The 7,666-nt window shown below is 40.7% G+C and overlaps 1 pseudogene; it reads left to right on the top strand.

Annotated features, from left to right (window-relative positions):
• Positions 1 to 473: 473 nt before the first annotated feature.
• On the top strand, positions 474 to 1,699 carry LOC112428173 (small ubiquitin-related modifier 2 pseudogene; annotated as a pseudogene).
• The last annotated feature ends 5,967 nt before the right edge of the window (positions 1,700 to 7,666 follow it).

The raw sequence follows: 7,666 nt of genomic DNA on the forward strand, positions 1-7,666 counted from the left end.
TTAGGAATTATGGCCTCAGAAAAAAAAACATGTATTGGCAGAGAAGTATGACAAGGCGATAAATCAGACTCACAAGCTTAAACATTGAGTACATTAGGAAAATATTTTGGGAAGAAGTAGAACAGAAAGGCCCTTGATATTTCATCCAGTGGACTGGAAATAAGAGATCAGGGAGAAAGAGAAAAAAATATGTCAAATTTTGAACTGTTAAAGAAGAGGCTGTTCATGTATTTATAAAAAATGGATGACGGTGGCTATAAACCTACTGTTGTATTTGGATTCCATTTGATGCATTTAAAAGAGCAATGTAGCAATTTTACTTAAAAACATTGATGTATACAATATGCCTCAAATTATTTATAATTGTTTAAACTTACAACAAAACTGTAGATATCAACTTAAAATATTTGAGAAGAAGCAGAATTATTTGTTTTCTTTAAGGGGCTAATCTAATTCAATTAACCCAGAACATTATGCTCGACAATTGCAGAGTACACTTAAAAAAAAAAAAAAAAAAAAAAAAAGCAACAACAACAGCAACAAGTGAACCTAACCTTTTATCAAGAGACACCACGCTCCTTCTTCTGCCGCTCCTGGTGCTGCTTGTGTGCTCGTTTCTGCGGACCTGGTCCCTCTTTTGTGAAGTGGCAGCTGAGGGGACTCCGGCGCTCGCCACGGCCGACGAAAAGCCCAAGGAAGGAGTTAAGACTGAGAACAACGATCGTATTAAGTTGAAGGTGGCGGGGCAGGATGGTTCTGTGGTGCAGTTTAAGATTAAGAGGCATACACCACTTAGTAAACTAACGAAAGCCTATTGTGAACGACAGGGGTTGTCAGAGAGGCGATCAGATTCCGATTCGACAGGCAACCAATCAATGGAACAGACACACCTGCACAGTTGGAAATGGAGGATGAAGATGCAACTGATGTGTTCCAACAGCAAGCGGGAGGTGTCTACTGAAAACGGAATCTGCTTCTTTACTCCAGAACTCTGTTCTTTAAAGACCAAGATTACATTCTCCATTAGAAAACTGCAATTTGGTTCCACTACATCCTGACTACTACCGTATAGTTTTCTCTATTCTTTCATTTCCCCCTTCCCCATTCCTTTATTGTACATAAAGTAACGGGTGTATGTGCACAAGCATATTGCATTTTTTAAAAACCAGACAGCCAATGGTATGTTTTGATTGACATCAAGTGGAGACGGGATGGGGAAAAATACTGATTCTGTGAAAAATACCCCCTTTCTCCATTAGTGGCATGCTCGTTCAGCTCTTATCTTTATATTCCAGTAAGTTATTTTGCTCTCACTGTTTTAACAGAAACACAACATAAAAATTCTTGCATACCTTGTTCAATTGGAGAATTTTAATGTTTTTCATTTATCATTGTAAAACCAAGGACAATTGTATAACTTTTTTGTACGTAGCTTTTACATGTAGGGCAATCTGTCTTTAAGTAGGGATAAATTACTCTAAAACAAAAAGGAATCTTAGATAGTTTTCCCTTCAAGTCAAGCGTCTTGTTGTTTAAATAAACTTCTTGTTTGAAATGAGAAAAAAAAAAAAGAGACACCACATGCTGATCATAAAACGAGTCTCAATAAATTTCAAAGGACTAAAATCATACTGCTATGTGAGATAAATTAAGGTAAATTAAGATAAATAAAGTAAGATAAATTAAGATAAATGTGATTTCTGCCCCCAAAACTTCATGTGTTGGAAACTAAATCCCCAGTGCAATGTTGTTGAGAGGTGGGGCCTTTCTGAGGTCATTATATCACAAGGGCTCTGCCTCATGAATGGATTAATGCTGTTATTGAGGAAATGGGTTCATTATTGCAGCAGGAGAAAACCCCTTATAAAAGAATAAGTTTGGCCCCCTTCCCTGTCTCACACATGCTCTACTGCTGTCCCACCAGGGGATCCAGCAGCAGAAGGCCCTCACCAGATGACAGCACCTTGATCTTGGACTTGCCAGCCTCCAGAACTGTGAGAAATTAATTTCTGTTTATTGTAAATTTCCCAGGCAGTAGTACTCTGTTATAGCAGCACAAAACAGACTAAGACACATGCTTTGTTCTCTGACCATAAAATTTATCAGGAGAAGATGTCTGAAAAGTCCCCAAATTTGGAAAGTAAGCAACATACTTAATTTAGAAATTACATACATAATTAATATACTTAACACACTTAATGTTGCTTAATAACATACTTAATTTGCTTAATAACATACAAAATTAAACAACATACTTTTAAATAAAGCATGGGTGAAAGAAATCATGGTGAAAACAAGCTAGAGAATAATAAGATAAATTAAGCCAAAAATAAGTAAAAGAAAAGAAATAATACAGAAAAGTGTATAAATCAATTGAATAGAAAATGGACGGCCGGGCGCGGTGGCTCACGCCTGTAATCCCAGCACTTTGGGAGGCCGAGGCGGGCGGATCACAAGGTCAGGAGATCGAGACCACGGTGAAACCCCGTCTCTACTAAAAATACAAAAAATTAGCCGGGTGCGGTTGTGGGCGCCTGTAGTCCCAGCTACTCGGGAGGCTGAGGCAGGAGAATGGCGTGAACCCGGGAGGCGGAGCTTGCAGTGAGCTGAGATCGCGCGCCACTGCACTCCAGCCTGGGCGACAGAGCGAGACTCCGTCTCAAAAAAAAAAAAAAAAAAAGAAATTATAGCTGTAACTTAAAACTTCCCACAAAGAAAACTCCAGGTTCAGATGGCTTTATGGGCAAATATTATCAAATATTGAAAGAAGAAATAAGGCTGGGTGTGGTGGCTGATGCCTATAATCCCAGCACTTTGGGAGGCCAGGGCAGGAGAAGCACTTGAGTCCAGGAGTTCAAGACCAGCTTGGGCAACGTAGTGTGATGCTGCTCTAAAAAAATATGTTTTTAAAAATTAGCCAGACATGATGGCACATGCCTGTAGTCCCACCTACTCAGGAGGATGAAAGGGGAGTACTGCTTGAGCCTGAGAGTTTGAGGCTAGTAAATCTTACACAAACTCTTTGAAAAAACAGAGTAGAGGAATACTCCTCAACTCATTTTGAGACTAGAATTACCCTAATGCCAAAACCCATAGAAGATATTACAAGAAAACCACAAGCCGATATTCTTGAACACAGATACAAAAATTCTAAACAAAATATAAGCCACAGAATTCAGAGATAAATAATAAGAGTAATTGAGCATAACTAAGTAGGGTTTACCCCAGGAATACAAGGTTGGTTTAACATCTGAAAGTCAATCCATGTACTTCTTTACATTAACAGAAGAAAAGAGAAGAATTGTATGATTATGTCAATAGATTCAGTAAAAACATTTGACAAAATTCAACATAAACAAGTCTCTCAGCATATTAGGAAGAGGAGACTATCTTGTCTGATAAAGGATATCTACAAAACATCAACATCAAAACGTCGACAGCTAACATCATACTTTGTGATAGGAGAATGAACACTTTCCCCCAAGACAGTGCCTTCTCACTCCTATTCAGCATTGCATTAGATTCTTTAGCTGTTGCAAAAGGGAAGATAAATCCAAAGCACACAGGTTAGAAAGAAAGGAGGAAACTGTTCTATTCACAAATGACATGATTGTGTATATATGTAGAAAATCCCAAAGCACCTACAAAAAAACTGCTACAAATAAAAAGAGAATTTAGCAAGACTGCAGGATAAAAGGTCAATATGCAAAAATAAATGCATTTCTACATGGTAGCCACAAATGGTTGGAAAATAAAATTTTTAAATATTTCACTTAGGAAAAAATGAAATACTTAAAGAATAAATTCAACAAAAGATATGCAGGACTAACACTAAACAAGATAAAACATTCTAGAGAGAAATTAAAGAAGATCAAAATAAATGGGTAGGTATTTCATGCTCATTGATTGGAAAACTTACCACCGTGGTAAGTGGAGAGATGATAATTCTCCCCAAACTGTTTATAAAATATATGTCTTTTTAGATGTGCAGAAGAGGCCGGGCATGGTGGCTCATGCCTGTAATCCCAGTACTTTGGGAGGCCAAGGCAGGTGGATCACCTGAGGTCAGGAGTTCGAGACCAGCCTGACCAACATGGCAAAACTCCTTCTTGACTGAAAATACAAAAAAATTAGCCGGGCATGGTGGCAGGTGCCTGTAATCCCAGCTACTCAGGAGGTTGAGGCAGGAGAATTGCTTGAACCTGGCAGGCAGAGGTTGCAGGGAGCTGAGATCACGCCACTGCACTACAGCCTGGGTGATAGAGCGAGACTCTACCCCCCCCCCAAAAAAAAAAAAGTGAAGAAGAACCTAGAATAGCAGAAGGAAGAACAAAATTAGAGGTCTTACACCGCCTGATTTTAAGACTTACTATAAAACTAAAGAAGTCAAGACAGTGTGATATTGACATAAGGAGCAACAAACAGGTCAATGGAACTGAGGCCAAAGGAGTAGTTCCAGGGACCAAGAGGCGGCCTTGTTGGCCATCTCAGAGCACACACCACTTGGGGAAGAAACAGTTACCTTCCCAGTCCTACTCTCCTAGAGATGTGTTGTGTGGGCCTTCTCTGGGCTCGTCTGATTTCCAGGTTGATCTTGACTGAGCATAAAGCCCTTAGAAAGTGGAACCTCAAAGCCCACAAATGTATGGTCAACTGATTTTTGACAAAAGCATCAAAGCAATCTTTTGGAAAAAGGAAATTTTTTTGTCAGATGGTGCTGGAGTAATTAAATATCCACAAGAAAAAAAAAAAGCTTTGATCCCTAGTTCATACTATACATAAAAATCAATTCAAAATGGCTCATAGATCTAAATATAAAAGTTAAATGAGAAAATAGTCTATAGACCAGGTGTGGCGGCTCACACCTGTAATCCCAGCATTTTGGGAGGCCAAGGGGGCAGATTGCTTGAGTCCAGGAGTTCAAGACCAGCTTGGAAAACATGGCAAAGCCCCATCTCTACAAAAAATTAGTAGGGCATGGTGGCACGCACCTACAGTCCCAGCTATTTGGGAAGCTAAGGTGGGAGGATCACTTGAGCCTGGGAGGTGGAGGTTGCACTGAACCAAGATCATGCCACTGCACTCCAGCCTAGGTGACAGAGTGAGACCCTGTCTCCAATAATAATAATAATTTTTTAAAAACCCACTAATATAATACATACAGAATTGCTGATTGTTAAAAAACAGTTAAGAAAATGAGCAGGCAAGTTACAGACCTAGAGAAAATTCTTTGCAATTCCTACATCTGACAAAGGGTTGTATGAGGAACGTGGAAAATCTGTAATAAAAAGACAACTCAATAAATAATGGACAAAAGATGAACAGAAACTATACAAAGAAATACAAATAAATGGACCATAAGAATCCTAAAAAAGGAATAAAACATTCCAGAGAGAAATTAAAGAAGATAAAAATAAATGGGGAGGTATTTCACACATAAGGGGTCCATTTCTTTGTATTATTCATCATCAGAGAAATGCAAAAACCATAATGTACTACCATTAACCCCAATTCGACTGGCTAAATTAGAAACAGCAACATCATCAGTTGTTGGTGAAGATGTGGAGGAACTGGAACTCTAACACATTGCTGGCTCCTCAAACTCCAGCATTTTGTTGATTTGTTTGTTTGTTTGTTTGAGACAGAGTCTTGCTCTGTTGCCCAGGCTGGAGTGCAGTGGCATGATCTCAGATCATAGCAACCTCCACCTCCTGATCTCAAGCAATTCTAGTGCCTCAGCCACCTAAGTAGCTGGGATTATAGGCATGCGCCACGACACTCAGCTAATTTTTGTATTTTTAGTAGAGACAGGGTTTCACCATGTTGCGCAGTCTGGTCTCGAACTCCTGGCCTCAAGTGATCTGCCTGCCTTGGCCTCCCAAAGTGCCTGGCCTGTTTTTATTTGTTTGTTTGTTTGTTTTGACAGGGTCTCACTCTGTTGCCCAGGCTGGAGCACAATGTTGTGATCACGAAGCACTGTAGCCTTGACCTACCACCTTAGCCTCCCAAGTAGCTGCTTCAGGCATGAAGCTAGACATCACTATGTCCAGTTATTGATTGATTGATTGATTGATTGATTGATTGAGACAGGGTTTTGCCATGTTGCCCAGGCTGGTCTTGAACTCCTGGGCTCGAGTCATCCTCCTGCCTTGGCCTCCCAAAGTGTTAGGATTACAGGTGTGAGCACCACAACTGGCCCACATGTCAGCTTTTGCGTATAAATGTGACATCTTAACCTTCATCCTCTTTCTGCTTTATTCTTTAATTTGTTCAGGATTCCAGTGAAAAGAAGAGGTCCCCCAATAATTCTTTCATCTCTGAAATGGTTATAATTGTTCTTTGGGATTATACTGGAAATCAAATGTGGTAATGGCATCCTGAGACCTTGTAGGCAACCAGTCCCTACCCGAGCTCCCTTCTCATCACTTTTCTCAGACAGCTCACCCTGGGCTTAGAAAGTTCTCTCCCCACCCCCTTCATGCCCTACGACAGCCAGTCTCTGCCTTTCCCTCTCCCCAGCCATTGCCAGAAGGTCCAGAGTCTCACAGACCGGTGTCACCCCTGCCCAGCCTGTCTATGGTTGCTTCTCTGCCCTGTCCATCGGTCACTGCCCTGCCCGTATCTAGCCCTGACAAAAAGTGCAGGTAAGGATTTCAGGGCCTTTATCTTTTCTCTTTAAAAATTACAATAAGGCTGAGTGCAGTGGCTCGTGCCTGTAATCATAGTATTTTGGAAGACTGAGGGAAAAGGATTGCTTGAGACTAGGAGTTCAAGACCAGCCTGGGCAACATAGGGAGACCCTGACCCAAAAAAAAAAAAAAAAAAAATTTTTTTTTCTTTTGAGGCAGAGTCTTCTCTTTTTTTGGAGACATTGCACTCCCAGGGTGCAATCTCCTGGGTTCCAGTGATTCTCATGCCTCCGCCTCCCAAGTAACTGGGACTACAGGTGCACACCACCACACTCAGCTAATTTGTATTTTTAGTAGAGATGGGGTTTCACCATGTTAGCCAGGTTGGTCTTGAGCTCCTGACCTCAAGTGATCTGCCTACCTTGGCCTTTCAAAGTGTTAGGATTATGGGTGTGAGCCACTGCACACGGCTAAAAAAAATTTGTTAAATTTGCAATAATTTTACCAGAATCTCATGCTGTTAAGATATATTAAGATTCTGGAGTTGCCAATTCCTTTTTTCCTTTGGCAAAACCAAAAAACAAATAAAAACAAAACAATGGCTGAGCTCCTCAGCTAGAAAGCAACCAGCCTTTGTGGTGCCGTAAGTTGGGCTGTTTTTCACAAAGGTGCCAATCAAAGTCTAACTAGGTCATGGGACAAGAAGCCATTTTTTCCTGAAGTTACCTCTGCTCAGAATAAATGGACTTGAATTTACAATCTTTCCAATTTGACTCCAAGTTGGACGCATGAGGGAGATGACCTTCCTTCTTTTATATATCTATATCCACATCTTGCCATCTTTTCCTGGATTTTTTGCATTATTTAAAGATCAGACCAGCTGGGTGTGGTGGCTCACCCCTGTAATCCTAGCACTTTGGGAGGCTGAGGCAGGCGGATCACTTGAGGTCAGGAGTTTGAGATCAGCCTGGCCAACGTGGTGAAACCTCGTCTGTACTAAAAATACAAAAATTAGCTTGTGTGGTGGCACACGCCCG

This window comes from Macaca nemestrina, chromosome 9 (genome assembly GCF_043159975.1).
Source record: "Macaca nemestrina isolate mMacNem1 chromosome 9, mMacNem.hap1, whole genome shotgun sequence".
Lineage (NCBI taxonomy): Eukaryota > Metazoa > Chordata > Mammalia > Primates > Cercopithecidae > Macaca > Macaca nemestrina.